Below are 15,353 nucleotides of genomic sequence, written 5' to 3'. Positions count from 1 at the left end.
CAGCCCGGGCTCTTTCCATTGAGCCACGCTGCTTCTCCGCTGTGATCTTAATGTCAAATTCAGCTGAAAGGTTAAGGAAGATTAGGATGGAGTAGAGGCCATTAAAGTGGAGGCGATGGTTCACTTTTATTTATATCAGTTGTAACTACTCTTATCTATTGGCTTCTTGGCAATTTGTGTCTGCATGCAATTGCCAGCTCCTTGTCAGCAGGAACTGAGGTACCTTCTGCACACTGAGGGCATTCAGCAAAGTGGTCTGTTCCTCCGTGGGCACTCAGAAGGCACTCAGCACAGAGCTCTGTCTCCACTAGTCACTCAGCAAAGTGCTCTGCCCACAGTGGGCAAGCAGTTCAGTGCTCTGCCCACAGTAGGCACTCAGTACATTGTTCTACCCACTGCACGTGTTGTCAGTGAGGTTTTGATAAAGGACCCAGGCAACTGACCAAAGGGGCAGTGAAATCCCCTATGGGATAGAATCCCACATAAACACCAAGGATTTCAGTGTAACCCTGCTTCCTGAAGATTTGGTGGGGATCTCACACAGCTGACAAGTATCCAGAGGAGATAATGGATCCGTTCTCCACGTCCCCCTTTCTAACTGTTAAAATACATCACTCTACTGACCATTTCTGCTCAGAGCAGGCAGAAGTTTTGAAAAAGAACTCTGGTTTGGGCCTGAAAATGGCTAGGACATCCTCAGCAGACCAGAGCCCTGGTTCCAGAGTTGGGAGTCCCACCCAACCAGACTGAGATTGCCAGACTCAGGCACCTCAGCCCCGTTGCTATGCCTGTTTCCAAGTACGGACAATCCGGTTAAATTGGGCTTTTGATGTCATCATCATCATCATCATCATCAATCATATTTATTGAGCTCTTACTATGTGCAGAGCACTGTACTAAGCACTTGGGAAGTACAAATTGGTAACATATAGAGACAGTCCCTACCCAACAGTGGGCTCACTGGGCCAATTTGAGGCCCAAAGTTCTGGCGGCAAATCCCCTACTCAGTAACAAGTTTCCAGTGAGATTTCAGAAGGATCGTTAAGGCAGATGTGAAGTCTGTTCAATTGTCAATCAATTGATCAACCAATCAGTAGCATTTGTTGAGTACCTGCTGTGTGCAGACAGAGAGAATGATGAAGTTAATAATGATTGTGGAATCTATTAAGTGCTTACTACATGCCAAAGACCTTACAATGCTCTGAGGTAGATACAATGTCAGCTTGGATACAGTCCCTGTCATAGACAGGAGGAAGAAGGAAAAAGGGTGTTTTAAAGTATATACTTAGTGTCATGGGAGGTAATTAGGTTGACATTATACCCCAGTGCAGACCTTCCTTGACTTGAGGGCTACTGTTGGGGGCACTACCATGCTTGGCGTTAGTCAAAATGGCAGCAATCGAGTTACATGAATATTCCCTCTGGTGCCCGTGGAAGGGTAACAGTGGGCATTGGAATTTCCTCAGAAAGACAACTAACCCAAAAACACCCCCCAAAAAATCTGACGACAGCCTCTTTGGGCGGTCATAGCCATTCCCCATACAAATAAGCATCTTTCTGTAGCTAAGAGTCAATCAGAACATTCGGAAAAGAAAATTGGAGAAAGAGCTATATTCCATAAGACTATAGCTAAACCACTTGCAGTCACAGGCTACACAGACCATTGGACCCAATCCTCTAATTACATAGAATTTGGCTCCTTGTAGCTGCTAGTGCCGGCCCACGTCTTTGTCTCGCTATAAAAAATGAAAGCACATCAGGTGTCTTCATTATTGCTTTCCATTTTTCTCCACCAATAGAAAAACCCACATGCAAACATTATTTGGGACCCCGCCTTAACTGGCAACCCTGGATTCGCAAAATGCAGATTAAGAGTCCCTGGGAGCTCATTGACAGGTAGAGTCTAATACACTTCTTCTGAAATCTTGAAAGCGACAGAGGAGCTGTTAATCTAAATTGAAGGGGGAAAAATGTGCAAAGAGAGCATATTTCAAGCACTTCCACTGGGATTGTTTGATTTTTAATATTACCATAAAAATTCCCACAGGAAATTAAACCAGAAAAATAAAATTCCTAAGTCAAAATGACATTGAGGTTATGACACAAGCTTGAAAGAGCAAGGAAATTTTGAGGTAATTGTAAAACACTACCGGAGATTTGCTGACAAAAACATGTTTGCGTGCGTGCGTGCACACACACACACACACACACACACAATATCTTTCAAAGGAATGTGAAGGGGACCAATTCAATCCTTTTATATCACTCTGATACTCCTTGTGAAGGTGGAGTTACTGCTATGTAACAACGGAAGATGGTGAACTGGTGGAAAAATCACTTTGTGTAAGACAGAGTTCCTCTGGATTGTTTTCCTCTGAAATTATCATATTTATTTGAAGCAGAAATAAAATACTATTGTTTGAACCACAAAGTTGTAAGCGGTGAAGTTGTGCACGCCAGGAAGACAGAGGAGCAGGGTAAGAATGAGACAAAAGAAACAAGAATATGTCAGAGGACGAGCTCATAGGCCACATGCCTTAGTTTGTGGCCACAGATGCCATCCATCATGCCGGTCTTGATCTCCACTCTGCCTCTTTGCAGCAGGACCAGCTCACAGCTCCTGATCATGCCAAGCCCCTCAGTGTTTTCCTGACTGTGTTCCCACCAGGCTGCTCAGGACTCCTCCACTGCCCCATGGCCAGGTTGTTCAGTTCATTCACTCAATCACATTTATTGAGCGCTTACTGTGTGCACGGCACTATACTGAGTGCTTAGAAAGGGCATCTCACTGTTTCTGCAATCATTTCTTTAGACTGTGAGCCCCCCTTTTTTAGACTGTGAGCCCACTGTTGGGTAGGGACTGTCTCTATATGTTGCCAACTTGTACTTCCCAAGCATTTAGTACAGTGCTTTGCACACAGTAAGCGCTCAATAAATACGATTGATTGATTGATTGATTCTGCTTCCCCTGAAGTATCCCCCCAAAGCTTCCCTCCACTGGCAGCCTGCTTGACTCCATTCTAAGGTGCCGAAGGCCACAAGAACATGGCCATTTTCTCAAATAGATGTTCAAGTTTTTCAATCAGTTCTTTGATGTGATGCAGGATCTGAAATGCTGTTTAAATACTGTCATCTCATTAATACAAAGCTACCCAAACACTCTCCCAACTCTCCGGGCCCAAGGGTTGAGCTTCGAATTATTTTAAGATGTCTCCACCAATCAGCATGGCTGAGTGGAAACTCTCCGGGCTTGGGAGTCAGAGGACATGAGTTCTAATCCCAGTTCTGCCACTTGTCTGCTGTGTGACCTTGGGCAAGCCACTTAACTTCTCTGTGCCTCAGTGACCTCATCTGTAAAATGGAGATTAAGACTGTGAGCCCCTTATGGGACAAACGGATAAGCCTGTATCTACCCCAGCACATAGAACAGTGCTTGGCACATAGTAAGCACTTAGCAAATACCATAATTATTATTATTATCAATCAGTAGTATTTGATGGGCAGCTAATATATGCAAATCCCTGTGCTGAGTGCTTGGGAGAGTACGATAGAGTGAGTAGGCATGATTCCTTTCCCTCAAGCAATTTTCAATTACTCTCCATGTGGCATTCAATGAAAATTGGTCTATAAGGACTTTGTGGGGGAATAGTCTGAAAGGATTCAAGGTACCTCTAAACAATTTCTCAAATACTCAAAACTTGAGTTCAGAAGTTTTGGTTAATGCAGAAAAATAAGAATTAAGGGAAAGCTAAACCTGAACTGAATTCTTACACACCACTATATACAATCTTCAGTATATACACAGACGTACTATAAATACGTTGGCCAACTTGCTTAGTTACACTGAGCGGATTCTAAGTGACTGAACCCACAAGCACAGGGCTAGGGCATTCAACAAGGCTATCAGACTTGCTCCTAGAAGACAAGAAGACAGGGAGGATTTTCTTTTGTGGATTCAAAGGCCCTTCCCAGCTTGCTGAATTCATCTCATTCCCAGGAGATTCTGGGAAATGTAGGCCTCTGGCTTCTGGTAAATGAAGTCCCCAGGCAGCAAAAACTACAAGAAAAAAGTATTCTACTCTCCCCTTCCCTTGATATCAGTTCCACCTCCAAAGGTGGTCGAAACATTCTCACAACCAGGCTCTTCCAACATCATGGAGCTTCTTACAGTATCCAAAGGACTCCTCAGAGTCAAGATCTGGGACCAGGATTTCTCCTTTGGAATTTCCTAGTTTATTAACTTGAGCAGCACATATTTTTTCTAATGAGATGCTAAAAACTTTCATCACAGACCGATTTTTAAACAGGTTTAAAATGAACAGATGAGCTAATCATGTAAATATATTTAACAAGAAGATAATTAACCTATCTGATCAATTCCCCAAAACAAATATTCACAGTTAGGGCACAGCCCTATCCCTTTAAATTAAGAGGTTTAGAATGCTAATGGGCTTGTTATCTGATCGGTGAACCCGAGGAAAAGAAAAGAAAGAGGAGTGAGGCACTCAAATTGCTGACTTTCACTCATTCATTCATTCAATCGTATTTATTGAGCGCTTACTTTGTGCAGAGCACTATACTAAGTGCTTGGGAAGTACAAATCGGCAATATATAGAGACTGTCCCTACCCAACGTTGGGCTCGCAGTCTAGAAGGGGAAGACAGACAACAAAACGAGTAGATGGGTGTCAATACCATCAGAATAAATAAAATTATACACCTGTCTACTTGTTTTGTTGTCCCAGACCACTCTTTGCCTGTAGTATGATCCAGGGCAAGACACATAACTTCCTTGTGCCTCAGTTTCCTCATTTGCAAAATTGGGAGTTTACAGCTGTTCTCCCTCCTACTTAGATTATGAGGCCCAGGTAGGACAAAGTCTGTGTTTCTCCTATCTTATAGCTACCCCAGAGCTTCATATAGTGTTCAGCACATAGCAACCACTTAATAAATACCCATGTATTTCATCTGTGCCAGGCCGGACCAAGGTTCAGTAGGTCAGTCAGTCAATTTATTGAGCACTTACTGCATACAGAACACTGTACTAAGCACTTGGGAGAGTACAACATAATGATAAACAGACACATTTCCTGCCCACAACGAGCTTACAGTCCAGAGGACGAGCTTACAATCTACAGGACAAGTTTAGTCAGTCCGTCAATCGTATTTAATGAGTGCTTACTTTGTGCAGAGCACTGTGCTAATCCCTTAGGAGAGTATAACAAACACATTTCCTGCCCATAATGAGCTTACAGTCTAGAGGGTTTAGGCAGACATTAATATGAATAAATAAATTGCAGAAACGAACACAAGTGCTGTTGGACTGAGGGGGGGATGAATGAAGGGAGCAACTTGGGGCAACGAAGAAGGTAGAGGGAGAAGAGGAAAGGAGGGCTTAGTCAAAGAAGGCCTTTTGGAGGAGATGTGCCTTCAATAAGGCTTTGAAGATACGGGGGATAAGGCTTTGAGAAGCAGCATGGCTTAGTGGAAAAAGCACGGGCTTGGGAGTCAGAGGTCATGGATTCTAATACTGGCTCCACCACTTGTCAGCTGTGTGACTTTGGGCAAGTCACTTTATCTGTGCCTCAGTTACCACATTTGTAAAATGGGGATGAAGACTGTGAGCCCCATGTGGGACAATCTGATTACCTTGTAACCCCCCAGTGCTTAGAACAGTACCTGGCAAATAGCAAGCGATTAACAAACGCTATCACAATAATAATAATTTGAAGTCTGGTTCACCCTTTGGCCCCTCTGGAATTGACATCCCGCAGCCCTGGCACGTCTGGGTTTGCTAGGTCAATTAAAAGTGCCCATTTTAGATTTGTAAACATCGAGCACTAATCAATCAATCAATCAATCAATCGTATTTATTGAGCGCTTACTATGTGCAGAGCACTGTACTAAGCGCTTGGGAAGTACAAATTGGCAACACATAGAGACAGTCCCTACCCAACAGTGGGCTCACAGTCTAAAAGGGGGAGACAGAGAACAGAACCAAACATCCCAACAAAATAAGATAAATAGGATAGAAATGTACAAGTAAAATAAATAAATAAATAAATAAATAAATAGAGTAATAAATATGTACAACCATATATACATATATACAGGTACTGTGGGGAAGGGAAGGAGGTAAGATGGGGGGATGGAGAGGGGGACGACGGGGAGAGGAAGGAAGGGGCTCAGTCTGGGAAGGCCTCCTGGAGGAGGTGAGCTCTCAGCAGGGCCTTGAAGGGAGGAAGAGAGCTAGCTTGGCGGAGGGGCAGAGGGAGGGCATTCCAGGCCCGGAGGATGACGTGGGCCGGGGGTCGACGGCGGGACAGGCGAGAACGAGGTACAGTGAGGAGATTAGAGGCGGAGGAGTGGAGGTTGCGGGCTCTAAAAGTTTAGTACTGTACAGGACATATCAGCGCAGTGCTATATATGTGGAAAAGTATCACTATTGGTAATAATTACAACTCATCTCTCTCGTTAAACCCACGTATTCAATCTGACACCATATCCTGTAGGCTCAACCTTCACGGCATCACTAAAATCCACTCTTTCGTCTCCATCCAAACTGCTACCACATAAATCCAGGAACTTATCCTATCCTGACTTGACTACTGCACCAGCCTCCTCGCTAACCTCTCTGCCTCTCCTCACTCCAGTCCATACTTCACTCTGCTGCCCTGGTCATTCTTCTAAAAAACTGTTCAGTCTATGTTTCCCCACTCCTCAAGAACCTCCAGTGGTTACTCGTTCACCAACACATCAAAAAGAAAGTCCTTACCTTTGGCTTTAAAGCACTCAGCAACTTCAACACCTCCAACTTACCTCTCTGATCTTATAATAATAATAACAGTACTTGTTAGGCGCCTACTATGTGCCAAGTCCTCTAAGTGCTGGGTTAGATACAAGTTAATCAGGTTGGACACAATCCACGTCCCATGTGGAGCTCACGCTCATTCCCCATTTTATAGATGAGGTAACTGAGGCCCAGAGAAATTAAGTGACATGGCCAAGGTCAGCAGAAATGTGGCAGAGTCAGGATTAGAACCCAGGTCCTTCTGACTCCCAAGCCCAACCCAACCTACAAACTTCGCTCCTCTAATTCCAACCTACTCACTATAACATGATATCGTCTTCCTCACCGCTGACCTCTCACCCACATCCTGCCTCTGGCCTGGAACTCCCTGCCCCAAATCCCGGCTCCGCCCCTTGTCAGCTGTTTGACCTTAGGCAAGCCACTTAACTTCTCTGGGCCTCAGTTACCTCATCTGTAAAATGGGGATTAAGACTGTGAGCCCCAAGTGGGACAACCTGATCACCTTGTATCCCCACCAGAGCTTAGAACAGTGCTTTGCACATAGTAAGTGCTTAACAAATACCACCATTATTATTATTATCAGACAGACGATCACTGTCCCCACCTTCAGAGCCTATCAAAAGCACACTTCCTCCAACATGTCTATCCCAAGCCCTTATTTCCTCTTCTCCTACTCCCTTTTGTGTCACCCTTCCCCTTGGATTTGTGCTCTTTATTCACCATCATCATCATCATCAATCGTATTTATTGAGCGCTTACTGTGTGCAGAGCACCCTCAGTCCCAGAGCACTTATGTACATATCTGTAGTTTATTTATTGACAGTAATGTTCGTCTCCCTCTCTTAACCATAGGCTCCTTGTGGGCAGGGATGTGTCTATCACCTCTGATATATTTCACTTTCCCAAGTGCTTTGTACAGAGCTCTGCGCAGAGTAAGCACTCAATAAATGTGATGATTGACTGATTGATTGACTCACACAAAGTCACTTTCAATTTTAAACACAGAATTATGGAATCATTTAAAATCGGGCACCTCTTTCATGACAAATGAACCCCTGGCCTCCCTTGATGAGACATCCTCATGGGTCTTTCTCTTTTCTCTATCTCCCCTAATCATCCCTGCCAGCCCATGCTGCTACCCCTCTGCTCTCCCCTTTCTGTGGTGGAGTCTCCTCTGCACGCTACTTTCTCTTTCACTTCTGCTTCCTTCCCACCTTCTCTGTGCTCTCAATCTCCACCAGGGCCCCATCTGGAACACCAGCAGGCAAGCACCAAGGGCTGTTGTTAGACATGATTAAAGGTGCTCGTTCTGTCCAGAAACAGATATTTTTCTGTCAGATGGCTTAATTTGGGAAAACACACTGTTTTTAAAAAAATCCACCAGTTTTCACTTCACAGCTTTCCTTGAACCCATTACTGCTCTGAAGAGCCGCCCTTCATTCTAATGTTTATTCCTATCATCGTGGAATATGTCAGAGTGAAAAAATCAGCACAGATTAACAGACCACAAGTGTCCTTGGGGCTCTGCCTGTGAGAAATGAGATGCCAGTCAAGCTACGATTTCTACTCACCTTTGGAAGCCTTCTGGCTTTGTTTTCCCACTGGATTAGCTCTAAGAGACATGAGAATTTGCTGGGGTAGATCAAACAAAGGAAAAATATGCAACAGAAACCCAAGGACTATACCATCCTCCACTGCCCCAGACAGAAAAACACATATCAACGCAGAATTCTTTCATCCCCGGGGACCCACTTAACTGCCTGAGATACCCAGAGACAACTCTACCCTCAAACAGCTGCACAAGAAAATACCTGGTTCTCCCAAACCAAGGAAATGGCAGCAGCAGCAATAGAAATAGTAAAAGTAGTAATTGTAGTAATGGTAAGGAGCATAGCCTAGGACGGGCCTGGGTGTCACTTGCCGGCTATGTAATCCTGGGCAAGTCACTTTACGTCCCTGCGCCTCAGATTCTTCATTTATTTTTTTTATGGTATTAGTTAAGAGCAGCTCACTATGTGCCAAGCACTGTACTAAGAATTGGAGAAGACACAAGATAATCAAGTTGGGCACAGTCGCTGTCCCACATGGGTCTCATAGTTTTAATTCCCATTTTACAGACAAGGTAACGGAGGCATAGAGAAGTTAGATGACTTGCCCAGAGTCACACCGCAGACAAGTGGCAGAGCTGAAATTAGAACCCAGGTCCTCTGGTTCCCAGGCCCATGATCTTTCCAGTAGGCCACTATAAAATGGAAAACCTTTTCTCCCCCTTCCTGAGACTGTTTGTCCAATGTGCCTGACCTGGTTAACTGTATCTACTCCACAGTTTAGTTCAGTAAATACTCAACAAATACCATTATTAATAGTAGTAGGAATAGTAATATTTTGTTGAGTGCCTGCCTGGTGACATATTCCCTTCCCATGAAGAGTTTTTGCTCTAATAAGGGGGAGACAAACATAGAAATATGTATGACTAGAGAGGATAAACACATTGAGGAGACGTATATATATACATGAGGGCTGAGAACAGGTATAACTGCACGTACTAGAGTTGGCTGATTGATTTCTATAGCTTAGGGCATCAGTGTACAGGCCTGCACTCTGATCACTAAAGTTATTCATCCATTCAATCGTATTTCCTTTCCACATAATTTGGGAAGCAGCATGGCCTAGTGGAAAAAGCATGGGCCTGGGAGTAAGAGGACCAGGGTTCTAATCCTGACTCTGCCACTTACCTACTGTGTGAGCACAGGCAAGTTACTTCACTTTTCTATGCCTCAGTTTCCTTATCTGTAAAATAGGGATTCAGTACCTGATTGCCTTCTACTTAGACTGTGAGGCCATATAGGACAAGGGCTGTGTCCAACCTGATTATTTCATGTCTACACAGCACTTACTAGAACAATGCTTTGCATACAGCAAACACATAATAATAATAATAATAATGGTATTTGTTAAGCACTTACTATGTGCGAAGCACTGTTCTAAGTGCTGGGGGTGGGTACAAGGTGATCAGGTTGTCCCACGTGGAGCTCACAGTCTCAATCCCCATTTTACAGATGAGGAAACTGAGGCGCTGAGAGGTTATTTGCCCAAAGTCACACAGCTGACAAGTGGCAGATCTGGGATTAGAACCCATGACCTCCAACTCCCAAGCCACGCTGCTAACCAATTACCATTATTATTATCATTATTATTTTCATTATTATCATTATTATCCCTCTCTAGAGGCCTAGTTAGGGTGACGTGAGGGTTAGGGTCAGGCTCGGTCTCATGACCAAAGTCCAGTTAATCAATCAAAAGCATTATTTAAACATCTGTGTGCTAAGCACTGTACTGCAACCCTTGGAGAATACAATAAAATTATCTAACAATCCCTGCCCACAAGAAGTTTACAGTCTAGTGAGAAAGACACTAAATGAATTATAGCTAGGAATAAGGAAAAGAAGGATATGTACATGAACTAGTGCTTAAGTAACAGGGTTTATAAAGTATATGCATAAGTGCTATGGGTGGTTGTGTGTACCTAAGTGATTAAGTGGCATAGAAGTGATAAAATGTCAATTGAGGGGTAATGAGGGCGGAGACTGCAAATTAATCAGGAAAGTCCTCCTGGAGGAGAAGTGATCTCAGAAGGGCTTGGAAGATGGGGAGAGTTGAGGATTGCTTGATAAGAAGGGAGAGGAAATTTCAGGCAGTGGGGAAGACCTGAGCAAATGATGGGATTGAAAGAGATGAGAAAGCGGAACAATGAGTAAGTTAACTTTAGTGGAATACAGAGTGGAAACTGGGGTGTAGTGGGAGAAGAGAGTTGATAAATGGAAGGGAGAGAACATTAAAGTCAATGTACAGGAGTTTCTGCTTGATGCTTTGGGGAATGGAAAACCACTGGAGATAGTTGAGGAGTGGGGAGATACACATAATGAAGTTTTAGAAAAATGATCTGAGCAGTGGAGTGGACCAAAGAATGGAATAGAGAAGGAAGAGACTGGAAGCAGGGAGATCAGTAAGGAGGCCAGTGCAGTAGTAAAATTGGTATATGACAAATGCCTGGACCAGTACAGTGCCTGTTTGCACAGAGAGAAAGGAGCAGATCCTGGAAGTGCCAAAAGAATCTGATACCTGGCCAAATATGGGGATTTAAAGAGAGATATGCCCAGGTTATGGGCTTCAGAGATGAGGAGGATGGTGGTATTGTTAGCGAGATGGGAAAATGTGGTGGAGGAAAAGATTTGGGAGAGAAGATAAGAAGTTCAGGTTTGGATATACTGAGGTGGAGATGGGCCATAGAGATGTCTTGGAATCAGGAGGAAATATGAGATTGCAGAGCAGGAGAAAGGTTGGGGCTGAAGAAGTGGAGATGGTAGTTGAAGCTGCATAGCAAATGACCCACCCTACTGGACTGTATGCTCTTTGAAGACAGGGACCATGTCTACCAACTCTACTGTACTCTTCCAACCGCTTAGTATGCTACTCTGCACAGAGTAAGCACCAGATAAATACCACTGATTGACTGACAGTGTAAATTGAGAAAGGAAGGAGACCTCTGGACTGAGCCATGAAGGATACCCACAATTAGGCGTGGGAGGCAGAGAAGTTGGCCAAAGAGATTGTGAGAGGATCTGTCAAGGAATGGCAAGGAGGACCAAGATAAAGTGCTCTGCATACAGTAAGCATTCAATAAATACAATTGATGGATTGATTGACCCTGCCCTACTAGCTTCTGGAAAAACCTGGAATTTGGAACTGAGTGCTGAAAACATCAGCAACAATCTTAGTGCTATAAAATAATTTTAGAAGCAATGTACACAGGTGGTGGGGGGGGGGGAGAAGGGGAGGGATGTGTGTGTTTGTGTGTATGTGTGCATTCAATTTTTCCCTTTTGACCTCCCCTGCCGAGGCTTGCCAAATTCCTCTTCAGTGAAACCTCACTGAGCAAAGCATCAAGGTGCCAGGACACGGATTATATGGTCGGGTGCCCACCCAGCCTCAGGAGACAGCACACATCCTCATCAGATCTGGTCTGGTGAGCCAAATTTAAGCTAAATTTGGCAGGTTAGCTTGGGGAAAGCCACAAAATAAGGAAACGAAGACCTGGTCATCTGCGAAACAAGTGTCTTAAAGCTCCGGGAAGAGTCAGGCTGATTTACCCTGTAAAGTCTCACTTAGTAGAAGGCTGTAAACTCCTGTTGGGCAGGGAATGTGTCTACCACCTATGTTATATTGCACTCCCCCAACTGCTTGGTATAGTGCTCTGCATGCAATAAGTACTCAATAAATATGATTTATTGATTGATCTCCCCATCCACAAGGCCTTCTTAAATCACATCTCCACCAGGAGGCCCTCCTGAATTAATTTCTAATCTCCTCACCCTTTCATGCTTCAATCCCCAGATTAGTTTAGCACATTCACACCACCTAAGCACTTACTCACAATGCTTTTTTTCCCTAGCTGCAATCTATTTTACCATCTGTCACCTCTGATAGAATTTTACACTCCCTGAGGGCAAGGATTATGCCTATTCATTCTACTGCACTCTCCCAGTTGCTTGTACAGTGGTCTGCACATAGCAAGGGCTCGAGTAATCAATGGTATTTGAGCTGTTTCTGTGTGCAGAATACTGTACTAAGTGCATGTGAAAATACAGTATAATAGACATATTATCAATTGAATTTCTCAGTCACTATTCCCCCCAGTTTATTAACAATAATAATAATAATAGCTGCATTTTAAGTGCTCGTTATGCCCCAGGCATTGTACAAAGCACTGGGGTAGATTCAGGACAACCAGGTCTAAAACTGTCCCTGTCTCACATGGGACTTACAGACTAAGGGGGAAGGAGAATAATAATAATAATAATGGTATTTGTTAAGCTGTTACTATGTGCAAAGCACTGTTCTAAGCACTGGGGAGGTTTCAAGGTGATCATGTTGTCCCATGGGGGGCTCACAGTCTTCATCCCCATTTTACGGACGAGGGAACTGAGGCCCAGAGAAGTTAAGCGACTTGCCCAAAGTCACACAACTGACAATTGGTAGAGCTGGAATTTGAACCCTTGACCTCTGACTCCAAAGCCCGTGCTCTTTCCACTGTGCCACGCTGCTTCCCCCGTGCAGAATAGATATTAAATTCCCATTTTACACAGAAAAGTTAAGTGACTTGTCCAAGGTCATCCAACAGGTAAATGACAGAGCCAGGATTAGAGCTCAGGTCTTCTGACTCTCAGGCCAGTGTTCTTTCCAATAGGCCACTTGCCAAAAATAATTTCAAAAAACATTCTTCAAAACTAGCAGCCCTTGGGAACCTAACCCCGCTTCCCAGTGACTCAATGATTCTGAAAAAGCTAATTTGGAAGACCTGGGGACTTCCAATATGGCAGCTTCAGCACCAGGTGAGATTTGACTGTCGCACAGCCCGCTCCACACCAGCCTGGAATGGTGGGAGAACAGTTTTGCTCAGGCTCTCTCCTGTTTGGATTTGATTCTGCGGTGACGAGTGGATTCAGTCAGGAAAGCCCTGAAGGTACATCAATGTCTGTGGAATTTCAGCAATAAGGGTAATTCATATCTCTACTCTTGTAGCTGTTTAAAAAACCCAATCCCATTACACATTTGCTCGTGCAACTATTTCACATTGCAACACTTCAACCTCGGGCAATTTAGGAGCTTTTTTTAAAAATATTTCTTCAGCTTTGATAAACAAGGTGTAAATTAAATCCAGTTATAGCTGCAATAGACTTCCCAATCTCCCCATCCTCATTTCTCACCTGAGCTGAGGTCTCCAATTAGTTCAAGGAAAAGCCATCCCAGGAATTGGATACCCCAAAATTCACACTCTAAATATAATTTAGAAAGGCTAAAGTCTAAAGGGCCACCAGGCTCAAGTCCCTGCTTCCACTCTGTGGAGTGACTGGCTTTTTAAAGGTTGTAAAGGGAGAGAAGAGACATGGCAGCTTTTAAACCACTGGAATGAAACACCTAAATCGTTAAGCCTGCTGGAATTTCAGAACAGGTGACGAAACATCTTTATAGGCTTTCTTTCAACATCAGGTGGTAATAACATCAGAAAACAGAAAGGCGAGAAAAATGGCCAAAGGGATGGAAAATCGGCTCTATGCGGGAAGGTGAAAGAAATTGGGATTGTGTAAACTGGAAAAAAGAAGGCTGAGGGGGAACTCTTTCTAGGGAGGTTTCTGACCAGTGGTGTGCTTCCTCCCCTGAATCAATCAATCAATCAATGGTATTTATTGAGGGCTTACTGTGTCCAGAGCACACTGTACTAAGCGCTTGGGAGACTACAATATAATAGAGTTAGTAGATATGTTCCCTTCCCACAGGGAGCCTACAGTCTAGTGGGTGAGACAGAATTAATATAAATTAAACAAATTACAGATGTGTGCATAAGTGCTGTGGGGTTGAATGAGGGGTGAATAGAGGGAGCAAATCCAAGTGCAAGGGTGATGCAGAATGGAGAACTGAGGACTGAGTGAGGGCATGGGCTTCAATTCAAGTAGAAGAGATTCTGACTGGGCGCCAGGCAAACTTTCTCCACTACGGCACCATTAGAGTGTAAGCTCTTTGTGGGCAGGGAATGTCACTTGGACCATCTGCACTTCCTAAGTGCCTAGTACAGAGCACCATGCCATGAGCACTTTTTCAATCGTATTTATTGAGCACTTGCTGTGTGCAGAGCACTGTACTAAACGCTTGGGAAATACAAATCGGTAACAAATAGAAACGGTTCCTACCCAACATCGGGCTCACAGTCTAGAAAGGGGAAACAGAAAAAAACAACAAGTAGACAGGTGTCAATTCCAACAGGATAAATAGAATTATAGCTATGTGCACATCATTAAAAAATAGAGTAATAAATATGTACAAATATACACAAGTTCTGTGGCCGGGGAAGGGGGAAGGGCAGAGGGAGGGAGGGGAATGGGGAGAGGAGGAGGAGAGGAAAAAGAAAGGAGAGGAAACTCTAAGTGCTGTTACTACTACTACAACTACTACTAGTAGTATGATGGCAAAATAAGTATCAGAACACAGGCTACCGAGGGAGGCTGTGGAGTTCCCAGCCTTAGAGATCTTTAAGGAAGGTCTAGATGGCAACTTGCCCAGGATGCTGTGGGCTCAATCTAACTTGCCTGAATCCCCTGGTGATTTGATCAATCAATCAATCGTATTTATTGAGCGCTTACTGTGTGCAGAGCACTGTACTAAGCACTTGGGAAGTACAAGTTGGCAACATATAGAGACAGTCCCTACCCAACAGTGGGCTCACAGTCTAAAAAGTGGGCTCACAGTCTAAAATTTTGATCAAGATTTGATCAATTGGGAACGTCTGCCTCACCAGTTGTCCCCTCTGAGACGGCACTAGAGCTCAATGGTTTATCCTGGTTATCCAGTTTTATCCCAGACTGTCAAAATCTTAAGGTTACAATCTAAATGTGGAGCAGGCCCATGGGGGCTGCAGGTCACCCCTTGCCCAAGTCCACTATAGAGGCCACCTCCTGTTCTTTGCTTCTCTCTTCAGTGGTTGATGA

General features: G+C 44.0%; 1 protein-coding gene across 7 annotated transcripts in view; it reads right to left on the bottom strand.

The window, feature by feature from the left end:
• Positions 1-15,353, bottom strand: part of LDLRAD4 (low density lipoprotein receptor class A domain containing 4) — a 420,524-nt gene that overhangs the window by 106,180 nt on the left and 298,991 nt on the right. The window lies entirely within an intron of this gene.

Source organism: Tachyglossus aculeatus, chromosome 5 (assembly GCF_015852505.1).
Source record: "Tachyglossus aculeatus isolate mTacAcu1 chromosome 5, mTacAcu1.pri, whole genome shotgun sequence".
Classification (NCBI taxonomy): domain Eukaryota; kingdom Metazoa; phylum Chordata; class Mammalia; order Monotremata; family Tachyglossidae; genus Tachyglossus; species Tachyglossus aculeatus.
The sequence above is the reverse complement of the archived record's forward strand: the minus strand, read 5'-3'. Positions and strand labels throughout refer to the sequence as shown.